Raw genomic sequence first — 15,783 nt, forward strand, 5'->3', positions numbered from 1 at the left:
GGAATTCTGTTAACTCTAAATTTAGAATGTCACAAGAATAACAACCAATTTACATCTTCTCCACTAGTATCACCTTGACCCAAATAAACATAAACTTTGACCTTGATTATGGGAATAAACTCAAAACAGGAGTCTATGATGTTATCCTTGCCCTCTTGGCAATAGTAAATGCATTCATAAAGAAATTCTCAATCATTGCAGGGCTTGTAACTTCTTTATCCTGAGTCCATTTTTTTTTATTTGACTAACCATAGTAGACAAAGTCTTTGCAATGTTCTGCAAGCCCCTATATGATCTAGATAGACCTCCTTTCTCTTAACACCTATTCTACTACACTCTAATCTTTCCCCTTCTCCTGTTCCTTGACCATGCCAGAAATTTTGTTCTAGCTGTTCTGTGTGCCAAGATGTTCTTCCATTATATAGCTCATTGACCGACTCCCTAATCTCCTTAAAATCTTTGTGCAGATCTCACCTTCTCATTGAGGCTGATTCATATTATTATGTCTTTCTGTGAACTACCCTGCTCTCAGACTCCTTATCTATTTTGGTCACATTTTCTCTTCATTTCACAGTCAAAGTCAACTTATTTTATTAATACTAATGAAAGAAAGTGACACATTTTATATGTAATCCTACCCTGAACTTTGAATCTAATTGCATTATTTAAAAAGCAGACCAAATTTGTTAATTTGTTAGTGGTGTTCTATTTTGACTAAGAATAAATTACTTTGCAATTATTGCAGATATCACACCCTGTAATGAGACACTCTGTACCTACATTTGCTGCAGAAGAACACGGACATGAACCAACCAGAACAGGTGTTACTTTAAACAACCATTAAGTTACATACTAGTGGCAACAGACCAAGCACCCTCCTGTTATAAGAAAATTCTATTGGATGATTTGAAATCTCCCTGGTACTCTACCACAGAGAAAATCATCTTCAAATAAATATTTAATTTTTTAAGTATGTGACACAATGTTCTGATCAATTAACTATAGTATCTTGAAAACCTGGACCTCACACTTTTATTCTTATTCCTGTGATGCTAAATAGATATGTTCAAATTTATGAAGTAAAGAAAAGTGATGTGTAGCAAATGTCTACCACATTCATTCCTTCTTTAATAATGCACTTAAAAAATCCAGTGTGTACCTACTATGTGATAAACTGAGGGACTGGAATTGAACCTACTGAGACAAATGAGTTTACTTGGTCAATTAGATCATGGTTGGCAGAGGAACAGATGAACACAAAATTTTCTCAAAGTAAAAGCATTCTATGCTAACAATGCAGATAAAGAAGTACATCCAAAGTGCATACATGATAGTATAATTACATAGACATATGAGCATTTCAAATTTTCTCACAAGATCTCAAGCAAAGCATTGATTATGAACATCTGTGTGTACACCGTATTATAATCGTCTTCTTTCCCCTTAGGCGAGACATCTTGATTAGATGCTAGTTATGTTGACTATTTCATAACCATACAAAAGCAAGAATGTCATTTACCGACCAAAAGAGGTATCGATCACTGTCGAAAAGAGCATTAGTCCTACCTATCAAGAAAATGTGGGCATTTTAACAGTGTTGTTAACTAAAACTTCAATAGATCTCTCATCTCCTAGTATTTTGGTACTTTGGCAATGTGTATGCCTGCATGTGGTTTCCATAGCCTAAATACTTTGCTGAACCATGAGTGCCACAAATTTAAGATGACAGTCCTGTATTTACCCTGTCAAAAATTTCAGTTTCAATATCTGGTTCACTTAGTAACTCCATATTATGATATGATAGGCAACTGAAAATGGCATATGGTAAAACAGTGATGCTTCTTGGGGGTAGTATTCACAAAATATGAGTTTTAAGACTATATTCTGCAGAGTAGGAAAAAGGGAATATTGTTCGATAGATTATTTTAAAAGAAATTAATTAATCTAATTTTTGAAGACTTTTCTTTGTTAGTAAAACAAAAATATAATGATTTGATTAATGATGAAAATAAAATGAAACTTTTTTTCAAAGTCAGTTTGGCTATAATTTATCAAATTTATTCCTACAGAATAATAGAAGTAATTAAATCCTGTGTGCCCTCAATGTTCAGAACTGAACTCTGAAATATTTATGTTTTATCTTAAGCACTCTCTCATCATATCCAAACTTTTATATAGACCAAAAACAAGCATATTTTCTTCTTTTTTATTTTTCTTGCAAGACTCTGTAACACAATACAAGTAAGATTTTAGAAGCAATCCACTGGTTGGTAATCAACATATGGATTGCAATTTAATTACTAATTCTCCCAGAATGTAAATCATTTTTAAAACCAATATCCAAGTATTAATTATTCAAAAATATGCCAGATAAATCACTTATTTCAAAACAAAGAGGCCTTCCTATGTGCTATGTCCTAAAGCTCTACATCTGTAATTAAGAGCCAATATGTTAAATTCTAAAACACTTACACTGCCTAAGGTGGTGTCTAATGGCTTTAAAACATCACTGGAGATTATTAATATATGCTTTTAAAAAAATTAGAAATTGAAACTCTCCAATTGTACCATAAACATGGTGCTGACCTATGCAGTCAGAATATTTTCTACCTTCTATACGACAAGAAACCACAGCAAAATAAATTTCTAATCAAAAGGGTCAGGAGAGTTTAAATGGAGGCTACTTACAGCATATTAAAACACATCTTTTACAAAGATTTCCTTTACATTCAAATTCTGTTTTTAAATTAAATTTAATATTGAAATAACACACTTAGTTTTTTGTAGAAAATTTAAATGTTTTTTTTAATTTCTGGAAACTTATTTAGGCAAAATATATAGTATTTCAGAATCAAAATTTTTTAGTTTATTTTGCTGTTGTCTTTCCACTCTATGACTGATGTATTATCTTTAATTGAATTATAACCTTACTTACATTACTAACCACACAGCTTTATATTGAAAAAAATGGTTCACATTTTAGAACTTCTATCCATAACTAGATCCTAATAAAATCTCATGTATTTGTGTGTATATGCCTCTGTGTGTTTATACATGTATACACACATATAAAATAATTCTATAATTATATATAATTATAATGTATAATTATATTTTAATTATATAATGTTATATAATGATTATATGAAAATGAAAACTTTCCTTCTTAAGCCACCTTTACATGTTTTACATATTCATGAGGACTTATTAAAGCTTAGGCACTTCCTTCAGTTTCTGATGATTTTATTCCTCTGTATTCATTCATTTTATACTAACACAGTTTTTTCCCCTTTAAAATATATTTGAACACAGGATAAGCTTGCTCAATAATTATAGGCATTGATTTTGTGATATATATTATTATAGTAGATGAAAAAATAGACTTGGATGTAAAAGATTTCAATGCAACAGTAAAAGTTGAAACTTTTAAGAGTAAATGTTTATCATTCTATTTAGTTATTCTTATCTGAATTTATATTTCAACTTTGTTCAGCACCCAGAAAAAAATTGTCATAAGTTTCCAAAAAAAGATATCAGGTTTTCTGTTCCAGACAGTAGTCCTTCAAAGAGCCATGTAGTATAGCAGCTTGCTATAATTGAGTGAAAGATGAATATTATACAGATTATTTGTAAAATCTAGCAAATCACTAAAATAAAAATAAAATTCCTGAGATCAATGCTCTGGAAAATATTTTGTTTAAATTCCTGGGATAATTTATTCTTATTTTTTCCTGATTTACCATTTTACTATCTTCTTATGGGTTATTTCTTTGTCTTATGAAATATATCTTAGGTAGGTAGATAAATTTACTTGAATAATAGAAAGAACAGAATCACAAATATGATAACCTAAAACAAATGCAGGTAGAATTGGAGGCACCTTTATAAATGTTAATTGTCAAATGAGAATTGTTCATCTTGGCTGAATAAGTAAATGGTAACATTTTAGAAACCTCAATACTGGAAGATTTACTTCATAGTTTAAAAGTGCTTTAGTCAGCTTTTTTGCTGCTATGACTAAAAGATCTGACCAGAACAATTTTAGGAGGAAAAGTTTATTTGGAGGCTTACAGTTTCAGAGGTCTCAATCCATAGACAGCAGGCTCCATTCCTCAGGACTCCAGGTGAAGTAGAACATCATGGGAAGGGTGTGGCAGAGGAAAACAACTCACCTGATGATTAGGAAGCAGAAAGACTCCACCCACCAGTCACAAATACATATCCCCAAACCATGCCTCAGTTCCCACCTCCTCCAGCCACACCCTATCTCTTCAGTTATCACTCATTAATTCCTATTAGGGAATTAATTCATTGATTGCGTTAAGACTTTTAATGCAATCATTTCCCCTCCAAACCTTCTTGCATTGTCTTACATGTGAGCTTTTGGGGAACATCACATTTAAACCATGACAATTAGTATAACTGATTTTTCACCATGGGACTCAGATAAGAATGCAGGTGTTCTCTAGAACAGTACTCCAAACCAGCAGCTATTGTGACAGGGAGCCAAGGTTTATTTCTACACCACTTCATATTAAATATCTACATAATTCTGTTATCACTTTACACAACTAGGCTAATTTTGCCTCCTTTTCCTTTGATATAGTTTCCTTTTAAAATAATTCATTAATTTTTCATATTTACTTAGAAAATGAAAAGTATGAATTCAACAGTAAGATTTCCAACACCCTGCTTTAGTCATATATCTAACAGCTGTATAATAAACTGAACACACTCATAGGCACTTATGGTAAGATCTTGCTTTTTTTTCCCTTTTTAAGTTAGTGTATCATAGATATGCATAATATTGGTGTTCATTTTGGCATAATTATACAAGCAAGTATAATTGTCTCCAATTCAATACCCAATATTTCCTCTTTTCTTCCACTCTCACTCCCTCATTCCCTTTCTTTAACTTTATTGATTATTATTCTTTTATTTATAGTTATTTTTTAATTAGTGCATTGTGAATATGCAAAGGTAAAATTCTTTGTGGCATATTCATATATGTACATAGAAAACTTTGATCAAATTCATTTCATTGTAGTTCCCTTTTTCCTATCCCTCCTCCTTCATCTTGTAAGCAGTGATTAATAACAGAAAAGTTAACAAATGAAATGTAACATTTTAAATGTTAGGGTACATTAAGAGGAAAGAAAAAAATTAGGAAAAGTGGAGAAATTTAAGGATAGGTAGATTTGAACTGTTTTTAAAAATCCAGGGAAACCTATTTTAAGTGCTGACATAGACCAGGAATTAAATGAAGTGAGAAACAGAGAACTGAAAAACAAACAAACAAACAAACAAACAAAAAAAAAAAAAAAAAACTGGAAGAAATTTTAAGAAAAAAGAAAATCAAGGGCAACAAAATCAAAATCTGTGAATTTATCATGTTTGAGAAACAAAGAATATTGGACATAGGTGAAAGAAGTGGGAGAGTGGGAAGTCACTAGTTGGAAAGGTGCACAATTGGATTAAAGTAAGAAAATAATAAATATATTTTGCAATTCAGAATTTATTCATTTTGGGGAAATCATAGAATTTGATTTAAAAAAGTGATGTGTTTTTTTTTTTTAGTGTAAAAGTGTAGGATTTATTCAAATTAGAAGAAAAGAGAGTTCCCACATGGCAAAAAGGGACTTAGTAGAGGTTGCCCTGATGTGAGTTTTTTAAGGTTGAATTGTCTAATTATTATCCAAGTGAAATATAAAGATGTCAGAAAATATTGACCTTGTAGATGTTTCACAAATCCTAATCTAAGTAGTTAAATAAAATAAAATTTGAATTTCAAAAAGAAAAAGAATGTGATAATGGAATACAGCAGCATGATTTACAAATTGAAGCAAACTTATTTTGCTCTACTCTCAAATGATTCTATAGGTTTTGGGAATTTTGACTCTTCTCATTGATATCATAAACATGAATGAGTTTTGGACATTGCAATTTCATTATTTTGTTTGGCAGTCTTTTAAAGTAATTAACTTTTGTCATGTTCTGAAATAATTCTCTTCTTTCTGTACAACCAGATAGAATTAGTATTCTATTTGTCTGAGAGTGATCTACTTAGAATATGTTATTTCCTTCCTAAGTGAATGCAGAAGTTATCTATTTTCATAGTCCACAGTTTTCCTTTAGGAATGTGGATGAGTCATGCTTTTCCACAAAAATAGAGAAGAATGCTTTTCTTTACTAAAAAAGTGAAATCTGTGAACAGTGTTACAATAGTTTGTAATATGATAGATCACTATATTACTGGGCATTTCCACCTTTTTGAAAATAAAGGCAAATAAAATTCAGGTAAATTGAATAAATACACGATGCTATTCTTTCTTACAAGTTATTAAGTGCTAAATTAGTGCAATGTGACATAGCAACGACAACGTTTGGTGATACAGAAACAATCATGTGCCCCATTTCCAGCTAATGTCTATGTACACATTTACAGTGTCATCACTTTCACAGACACAAACTTTAGTTTTTCTACAGAAGAATACTTAGAGGGGACACATTGAATGTGTTCATGTTCAACTCTAGGCTAATTCTTTGTTTCCAATTGCATAAAATAAATGACCTTGGGCAAGTCATGTAACCTTGGTGAGACTTTCTTGAACAATGAAGTGATGAATCACATTGTATACCTGTACTGTTGCCACACAATGAAGAATTAAATTATTCAAATTAGTGAAATGTTAATGAGATCATGAACAGGGGAAATTCTTGAAGTTACTCAATGTACATTATTGAATACCTACAGTATTTTAGTGTGTAATTTTGGCATGTAATTCTAGCAAAGAACAAATGAAATGGATTCTGCCCTCACTGTCTTTGTACTACAGAGGGAGAAAACAAACAAAAAAGAAATAAGCAGTATGTCAGTTGATGATGAATGCTAGGAGAGAAAATAAAAGAAGGGAGAGGCAGCATGGGCAGTTGGGTGACTTTTCAAGGTTAATAGTGTAGTCTGGCAGATCTCACATATAAGAAGACATTTGAAGAGAAAACCTGATGTGAGTGAGGGAATAAACCAAGCAGAGGGTCCTAAGGGGGAGCTTGCTTCCAATTCAGAGGATCACTGGAGAAGTCAGAGTAGCTAAAAATAGTGAGATGAAGCTGCAGAGAAATCGGGGCTCCAGGACATACAAAGATTTTGGGAGTTCATTCTGAAGACTTGTGATTTCGCTATGAATCAATCAGCACTCAATAGGAGAATGAGAGAAGTGACCTGGTCTCACTTTCATTTTAGTATTTTCTGAAATAATTCAAAATGTTCATGTGTCAAAAATAGTGGTAGCCATAATAGGAAGAACAGAGTTTTTTAAGATTTCTTTACACACTTTCTACTTTTCCATTGCTGTTATATTTTTAAATACTTACAAGAAATGTGGCTCCATGAAGTGCTTCATGGATCCTCTGAGGTTCATAGCCTGGACCTATTTTCTGCCCTGTATTTTTTTCCACTATTAATATTGAATGTCTCTGCCTCCTTTAACCATTGCTGATATGTCACTGCTACAAGCTCATTCAAGGCACTGTCTGTTGCTTCCTTCGAAAATGCATCAGTCTTTGGTTTTTTGGCTTCTTGAACTGTCATACAAAACCAAACAGTTCCATTTGGGGTCTGGCAGCCAATCGTCTGAGCAGAGTGAAATTATCACTCCTCACCAATGATACTAATAATCAGTTCTAAACTTGTGTCATTTTAGCAACCAGATCGCACTGCTGGCTCACATTTGCTTCCCAGTCAGAAATTCTTCAGATGTATTGATAGGTGTATACACTGGACTCTCACATACTCTTGTACACCTAGATATTTTGGACACAAATCCAGTATTAAATTTATTTCTATTAAACTTCATTTTGTTAGATGCAATCCTCTAGCATATCTTTGGCATCTTTTGATTGCTGCATCTACCAATAATCCTGTCTGCTGTGACCTGTAACAAAGACTTCATTTTATAAATGACCTTTACGCTAAATAATCCCTATTTATTCAATGACCCTTTGCAAAGGAATCCCAGTAGCTTGAAAATTTGAAGTTCTCCCTTAACTGTTATGTGCCTTATTAACTAGAATCCATAGCAAAGGATAAAAGTCAAGTACATTCCCAGTTTTGTGGCCATGCCTTTCTGCTAAAGAGTAAAACATGTTACGAAGGTCTCTTAAACTAGGAAATAAAAACTTTAAAGGAGGAAAAAATGAGGTGGAAACATTATACACTTAACATAATGAAAAGAAGTTGGTTGAGATTAAAAATTAAGAATTCATTTCAGCAATTCTGGGGGTCAAATAGGTCTTTATGTATCATCTTACAGATAAAACATCATTTAATGCATTTTTAAGAGAAAAAACATGTTTTAGTTTTTAAATCACTTTTGGATCAGAACTCTTTTAATTTGAGGATCATATTTAAGTGTATAATAAATGGTATATTTAGGTGTTACTCTTACTTGTTATTACAGAATGATCACAGGTTTTTGTATTTTCTAACTTCTCTGCATAATTTCTTCACATCAGGGTGATCCTACATACTCTTTTCAAATTTATAGTTTTACAGCAATGTTTGTTTCCTTAATATTCTGTTTCCAGAATTTTGAACTCTTTATGAAAGCATTGTTGAATTTTCTCTGGATTAACAATCATTTGTATGTTTCAAGTGACCATCTGCTATTAGGATATGGTCTGTTTTTAGCATAAATCTTTGTGAACTTCAAGAATTTTTTTCTTGATTTTTGTTTTATAATTAAGTTTCATTTTGGGGTCTTTCAAAAATATGTAAAGTGATTTCAATTTCCCGCCAGGGCAGTAAATTGCCCCCTAAGGAAGATAGCTGCTTTAGAATGACCTACTGCATGTTTGCTCCAGGGTCCAGGAAGACCTTGCACTCTCTGGACATGGGGCCAAGATGCTGTCCTCAGCTTAGAGCCCCTTGAATTGGCTGACACTGAAGCCAAGCTTTCTAAATACACCACTTCCTTTATATGAAAAGATTTCTCTTTCAGATCTCCTGCTTCCTCTGCTGGGGAAGCTCATCCTCTGATCTTCACTTGAATACGTGTTGACCTGCAGGTCTCCTAGGTGGATCTACCTCCATTTGCTGTTAGTTTTATTCTGGTGTGATGTTGCTTTTATCACATTTTCAGAAAAAGGCCAGTTTTTCATCTTCCTTTTCTCTGCTGAATGTGTCAGATCCCAGAAATATTTCCCTGAAGTGTTGTTACTGAGACCTCTGGTGCTGCCATCTCATCCTGAATGACCACAGAGTGGGAATGCTTCCTTTTGTCTACAAGAGTTGAATTAAGTTATGTTAAAAGCAACACATAAACTCGTAGGAAAATATTATATCAACTGAGGTACAAGTAAAATAGACAGCATGTCAAAAATTCCTATGATCAGGAGAGTAGCATATGGTCCCATAATTTTGGAGAAAGCACCAGAAATAGAATCCTAGAGGCATTTTGATATACACCAACAAGAGGATTTCTACTGAGGATGTACAGCAATGAAGCCAGAGATTAAAGATACACTGAGCCTCAAAAGTCCTGGCAATGAAACCTTCTCTCCCCTCTACATCTATTTCCAGAAGTCACTGAGAAGAAGCTTTGCACTGCTTTATATGAAAGATGTGTTTTTGCTTTTTGTTGGTTCAAAATAAAATGTTTTCTTTATTCTATGAAAACCTGCACAAAAAGTATGACCAAAATTAAGTGAAACAACGAAGAAAAATCTATTTATTCCTTTATTTTCTAACTCAAACTTCAATTCTACTGCTTAAAGAATCTTCTTTCTGTGATGTCTCTCTCCTTTTCGTCTATCATCCAATCAGTTCCCAGACTTGCCAATTTAATCTCAGAATGTCTCTCTTATGTTTATAGTGTCATTCTCTTAACAAGTTACCAAAGAATCTGAAAGCAAAAAGAAAAGATACACTTAAATGAATCAATGAAATTATTAGCGGAAAAATTCTGAAAAATATTGTACATTTTTTTAAACTGGGACTTGAACCAGGGGTGCCTCCACTAAGCCACATCCCCAGTCCTTTTATTTTTTTAATTTTTTTGAGACAAGACCTCACTAATTTGCTGAGGCTGGCTTTGAAATTGCAATCCTCCTGCCTCAACTTCCTGAGTTGCTGGGATTACAGGCAGGTACTACCATGTCTGGCTTGGGCAATTCAATATTTGTGTAAATTTTTAAAGTGAGAAAAGGATCAAGAGATCAAGAAAAGAATTTAACCAAACTTTCTACCATAGGCAGTTAAGTTACCAGAGAATAAAAAGAGTAGCTATATTTTACTAAGCCTCCTCTTTTCTTTTGTCTTTTCTGTCAAGAAGAATTAAATATGAGAACATGCTTTTAAAAGGAATTAAAAGTTAACCTATGTGAGGGGTAGAATGTGCACACCTAGATTTTCATAAGGTAAGTTTTTCAATCAGAATGAATCAGTCTACGTAATTCATAGGTAAGAAGAGCAATGTGTCACTATCTTCTGAGAATACTTAAAGATCCATGGTATCCTCTTCCAGTATACCATATCTCAATGAATGACTGCCATTCACACAAAAGATTAAATCATCCTCTCGTTATCTGCTCTGCAAGTCTAACCAAATCCACTCAACACATCTGTCCTGATAATTTCACTCCCAAATATTCCATACCAATTCTTTGTGCCATTTCAGCCACACTGGCCTTATTCATTAGAGACTGCAATAGTGTAATATATTTTTGTTTAATAAACATTTATTGGGTGTCTACCAGTCACTGCTCTAGTAGTGGTGTGCACACAGTAGAAAAGATTTTAGCGAATTGGAGCATTGTCTTGGAGCTTTTAAATAGTTTCTCTTCTTCAGTCTTCTGTCTTCCACTAAACTCTCCACACTGCAATCAGAGTTATCATTGCCCAAGTTACAATCAACTTATTGTGTTACCTATGACTCTTTAGAATGGTGAATATTGTATAACAAGGATTTGAAATCATTTTAAACTCTACACTAAAAGAAAATACAAACAAACAGCAAAAAAACAAAAATAAAAATAAATAAATAAAAGAGTTTGGCATATTCATATTCAATTTAGGAAAAATGATCTTGGTGGAAACTGCTCTATGACTATTGGTAACATTGAAATTTATCTTCTGCAAAGTATTTTACAAACATAATGTGTGTATCCAGTGACTGAGATTGGGGGTCCCTGACTGCTTCATGGCTGTTGTGCACCTGCTGCCTGGGAATGTTTATGTGCAAGGGTGCAGGATACTCAGTTGCTATGGTGATGCCCCTATCAAAGAGGTTCTGTACAAGAGTCTTATCGTCTTGACCTTAATCTCCGGCACATATCTCCCAAGAGAGAGGAATTGTGAGCATGACAAGACAACTACATCATTTCACAGAGCTGCTTTCAGAGCCTGCCTGCTTAACAGTAACTTTAGATAATGAGCTTCCTGAGTGCTGCAGAAAGCTCCAAGCATTGCAACAGTGAAATAGCTATAAGAATGTTTCTAGCCCTTTAACTTTCTGATGCACAAAAAAAAAAAAAAAAAAAAAAAACAATGCTTTTATAGTTCTTTACTTCTTGATTATGGGACCCTATATAAATAATCTTGCTGGTCTTGCTGGGCCAACTCATTAGTCACTGTTTCTCCATCAGAGACCTGTGTACCACCTGATTCCAGCCTTATGTCTTTATATCTCTCTTTGCGTGTTTTTCTTAATCTCCTGTCACCCCTCGCTGGTACCTTGGGTTCAGCTGTGCAGGTCACAGCAATAATGTGCTTACAATTTTTAAAAAATATTAAGAAATATGAAAAATTGTTCCTTTTTAAATAATCTGCCATATAGTTATTTCTCCAGTATTCTTTGAGGATTGTCAAAATTCAGTGTTATTATTTCTTGATAATTTTCCCCAATATACAACATTTATTTGCTGAGTTAAAATTTCTTTGTGCTTTTAGGCTTCTATAGCTATCTAGAATAGACATTCACTAACAAAAAATTACAATATGCTTCCTCATAAATTTTTAGTTATAAAAGTCTTACCAACAAAGTTTAAAGTCTTTGAATAGATGAATAATATCTCATTCACTGGTGCCTGCTCAATATCTAAGCTGGTACATAGCTTTATTGCATTGTACAGATAAAGAACTGACTTCGGTAGAAAAAAATGAGTGAGTGAACAAATTCAACTGGTAAATTCTTACTCCTTCTTTTTTAGTCCTAGAAATCTGTCAACTGTTATTGTCTCCAAGGATACTAGGGTACATTGATTGTGATAAATCATTTACAAATATACTATTTTAAATGCTTAATTTTAATACCTAACACAAACTATCAAGAGGATAGTTTACTTTTTAGCAATAGTGTGTAAAATGAAACTATTCATGTTAAGAATTAACAAGATTCTTTCTTTGTTTTCTGGTCTTCAGAAAGTGATGAAAATGAAAGCCAAACTTTCTTTTTGCAAATATTAGAGTTATCTTATTAGATAGTATGATTTGAGAAAAGCAACTACTTGCACACATATAGCATATTAATGGTGATAAAAGATCAAAAATATTTTCATTAAATTGTGTGACTAAACCTTGAAGAAATTGAAGAAACATATTCACATACAATATACTTATATTCTCAAGGTACTCAACTGAGAAGTCTCTTATACAATTATTCCAACTCAAATATTTAGATTTTTGCCTCAGATTTTCTAAATTTACTTTAAAAGCTTTAGTAAAAAAAATGTATTTAAGAAGATTTTCCATTCAAGAATTATACATTTCACTTGTAAAAACTTGACTAAATATTGTTATAAATATTCTAATATGCCAAGAAAGTGTTTTTTGTAATAATTTTATATGTTAAATATAGCCAGGGCTGTTTATCTAAAAATTGCTAATTATGCTATTAATCAGTATTTAAACTTAAATTCATACTATATCTACCTAAAAAGGAAGATAAGATAAAACCTTTTTCTTTGGAGGAAAAAATCTAAAGCCAAAACAAACAAATAAAATTAAAAAAAAAATCAATCACCGTGGTTGTACTATTTCAACATAAATATATGTGATTTCTCTTGCTTTCAATAAATGAATGGATGCATAGAGACTACTTCATATTGAAGAAGACTGAACTGGGTGAAGAATTGCTTCAATGAGGTATCATAAACACACACACAAACTCCTGGGCATATGTATGCACACAAATTTTTTACAGCATTTTCAAATTCAGGTTTTATTTTAAAGTATGAGTAATCTAAGTCTGCATTTGGAGCACATTGCTAACTGATACTTTTGATACTTTCAGGACTTTCCTGGTTTGTAGATAATCATAGAATTAATTTTCAATTGTCACATTATGAAGTGACAGCATACAATACGGAAACTAGCTCCACTCTGTAAGAAGGGCAACACTATTCCTTTTTGGAGTCATATTAATTCATACAATCCACAAGGGGCCCGTGTAACCACTGTGAAACATAATCAGTACAGTTAAAATAGGATGGCTTGATCCATTATAACCTCACTCTACTCCATCCTAATAATTACCTGAGGTATTTGGGGGATGGCACTATATATGGAAATATTTCCTCACCAGTTTCTTATTCATTGTGATGTACTATGAAGTCCATTAAAATCACAGCAGAGATTTAAATGCAATAATCATGTACTGGAAATTTTTTTTTCCTTAAAAATAAAGAGGTGTGTGTGAGCAAGAGAAAGAGGGAGGAAAAGAAAGAGAGGGAGGAGAGAGATAGAGAGAGGACTGATATTATTATGACCATATCCAGATAACTAACATTTGTTTTTCCATATGTAAAAGTGATAGAAGCCAGAAACAATGTTTTAAAAACACTGATAATTGATACTTCTGCCTAATCAGTAGATTTCTATGTTCTGAAATTTAAAAATTAGTTCTGATTATTAATAAAAGAAGTTAAGGGAAAAATAAGGTAGGAAGATTCCTTCTAAAGTTTACAGAGCCAAACCATAGACTTTGAGGATTGAAACTTACTACATTTAGGACGTAACACACGAAACTAATCACTATAATACTTTCAAGGCTACAGTTAAATAGCAAGTGTTCTGCCTTCCATTTTTCTCGTCAGCTTTGTCTCTACTGTTTTATATAAAACAAATAATATCATTGCATTCCATTACGCAATTAAAAAAAGAAAACAAAACACTAGCAACTAAAATTACATTTCTATTTTTAGAAGTTTCAATTTCAAGATAATGAAACTGACTTTGTCTAAACATCTCTACAAAAGAAATTTCCAATTTCTCCCTCTTGGCATATTAAAATCCACAGAAACCTGTATTAACAAATGACATATAATTGAAACTTTACAGTATCTAATGTAAACTGAAAATGAACTGATTAAATAAACCTTGTAAGTAAAATTACTTAGTGGTAAAAGTGACCCATAAATCTTATATATTGAGTTAATGGGTCGTTTGTGCATGTGTGCTTCTTAGGGAGTTATTTAACATAATACACTCTATTATTTTGAAAGACAGTTTTTGATATGCATAAAGAACATCTGCATTTTATGTCAATGTTTAGCTTGATAGATCTTTCTTACAATGTGATGGACCGAAAGAGAATATACAGAAATTAAACCCCAGCTTTGGTCTTTTATTTCTCTTTATTATCTGATTGTCCATTAAAGGTGCTGCAGAAAGCGAAAGAGAATAAAGGCAAAGAAATTGAAAAATACACATGGTAAAAAGAATGATACTTGAGACCTTGAGAAAACTTTCAAGATTAATAAAAAAAATAATTTTTATTCAGAATATGAGAAATCAAGTCCAACCTGTTAAGAGACTATGTTGCAAATTTAAGTAATTAGTAGAAAGTACCAAAAAATGAAAATAGAAAATATCCTCTCTCTAATTTCATGACTTCAATATAATGAATCATTTCAGGAAGTTAAGCTATCGTAACAATGATATAGTTATAAGATTAGTATTGTAATAGCAAAAATGCATGAAAAGAAATAAATCAAGATAGTGGAAAACCACTAACACACTAGATTTTAAAATAGGTATCATTCTTTTACTATCCTACTGCTCATACTCTGTATCTGCTGATCACCTTTTCCCCCATTAATTTCCCTTTGAACTTCTCCAATTTTATCCTGATGGCTTATTTCACTTGCATAATCTCCACTTAACCTTTAATATTGCACATCCCAGATGAAATCAACATCAGTCAATTTATCCAAGGGAACAAAGGGAAGATGGAGAGAAAACATGCTGAGGAAATGCAAGTTAAGAATATGATAATTGAACAGATGTTAAACTACATCAGAAACGATCAAAATGTATTAATAAATCAACCAAACCGAAGTCATCCAGACAGAAAGTAAAAGGGTGTTGTTTCAACTGGATAAACATGCTTTCTTTCTTTCTGCTTTATTTCTACTCTTAAATATATGCAGCTTCTTAAAATGTATGAATGTCTTAAGTGATGTATTCACACAACAACTGATTTCCTGATAATGCCTAAAATACTAAATAAATGTCAATGACAACAAAAATAATTATTTCCTAAGCCAGTAAATATGTCTAACAGAGAGTATAAGAATTGTTAAACTATTCATATCTTTTTCTGTGGTTGATTTGCTTAGTATTGACCATGATGGCAGTTAATGGGCCTTCAGGGATGCTGCCAGCTATCATTAATTGCATTAAGATGACAGGTGGCATGGATACATGCATGTCCTATGTCCACCCATTACTCCAAAGGAGCTCACTTTAGTGAGGGCAATGGAACACGTGGCAAAACAGGTGTTTTT

The sequence above is a fragment of the Sciurus carolinensis genome, chromosome 9 (assembly GCF_902686445.1).
Source record: "Sciurus carolinensis chromosome 9, mSciCar1.2, whole genome shotgun sequence".
Taxonomy (NCBI): Eukaryota; Metazoa; Chordata; class Mammalia; order Rodentia; family Sciuridae; genus Sciurus; species Sciurus carolinensis.